Source organism: Schistocerca serialis, chromosome 1 (assembly GCF_023864345.2).
Source record: "Schistocerca serialis cubense isolate TAMUIC-IGC-003099 chromosome 1, iqSchSeri2.2, whole genome shotgun sequence".
In the NCBI taxonomy this organism is placed as follows: domain Eukaryota; kingdom Metazoa; phylum Arthropoda; class Insecta; order Orthoptera; family Acrididae; genus Schistocerca; species Schistocerca serialis.
In genome coordinates, this window is record NC_064638.1 from 1,171,980,358 (window position 1) to 1,171,981,786 (window position 1,429).

The following is a 1,429-nucleotide window of genomic DNA, read 5'->3' on the forward strand; positions in this document are numbered from 1 at the left end:
GAGCTGACTTCGGTTGGCACCCACTGACCGTGGTGAAGTAGCAACGTTCCAGCCCCGTAACGCTGCTTCACATTAGCCTCCATCTTGTGGATTTTTACCAAACAATTAACGACAAATGTCAACAAACTGAAACTTACGGTGCGGTGATTCCTGTAACTGATTATGTTATTGATAGCTCTCCTTGCTCAGTCCAGCGTAATTAAACTTTTAAAATTTGACCATAAAATTGTAATGAATCTAAAATAATTTGCATGTTAAAATTCAAACTACAGCTTCCATTTTCATAAGCAGGGCGACCTATCTGTATTCGTTTACAGTACGCAATCAGTGCTAAGCGATGGTTAATTTTAATGTGAACCGTAGTAATTTGGGGAACAATGTATTTGGCAGAGTTTCGAACTATTACCTCCACCTTCAGCTATACCAAAACAATTACCTTTCTCTGTTCTACCGTTCCAGATTCGACAAACTCTCCCTGTCGGAGTACGAAGAAATGGCACCGCGACGAGATGTGTTTGGCACACAATGGCTCATCGATAGCCTAAACTTTGTGCCCCATTTGATCCATCAGGTGAGTTTGTTTTAATCGACATATCACAACGGAATATAAATTTGCTTTCCGTCATTTAGCCATAATCGCTATGTACTGATATGTTTACTGGTAGAACGAAACGTTTAACGTCCAGTCGTGAGAGAGTTCATTAAAGGCGGAGAACGAAGTCGGTTTGCCACAGATGAGAAGGAAATCAACAGCGATTGGGTGAAGAAACCATCCGAGCATACTTTCGAAATAATCTAGAAGAACTGCTACTTTCCGACATTTTATACATCATATGTAAATCAAAGGTGGCGGGGGGGGGGGGGGGGGAAGGGAAAGGAAAAGTATTACCGATCTCAGCCGCACCGGGATATTACGCGGAATCAGCGGTGACGAGTGAAAATGCTTGCCAGAGCAGAATTCGAACCTGGAATCTTCTGCTCACTAGGCTGGTACGTTAAGCACTTCACCATTTGGAACACATTGTCATTGCAACTGCGCAAACTGCCTCAGCACGCATCACGGCAGACTCACATTCCCACCGAGCGCCACCTATCCCCAGTCCCTGTCCGTCCATTTCCTCCACGCTTGCTACTCTGAGGTTCCCTCAGGAGGTCGGACGTACTTGCGCATCCACACTGAAGAACGTGGATTCATTGCCCATCTATGCGAATCATTTAATGAGTCCAAAAGAACAGACACCACACGTACTGGTCTAGCGGTTCTAGGCGCGCAGTCCGGAACCGCGCGCATGCTACGGTCGCAGGTTCGAATCCTGCCTCGGGCATGGATGTGTGTGATGTCCTTAGGTTAGTTAGGTTTAAGTAGTTCTAAGTGCTAGGGGACTGATGACAACAAATGTTAAGTCCCATAGTGCTCAGAGCCATTTGA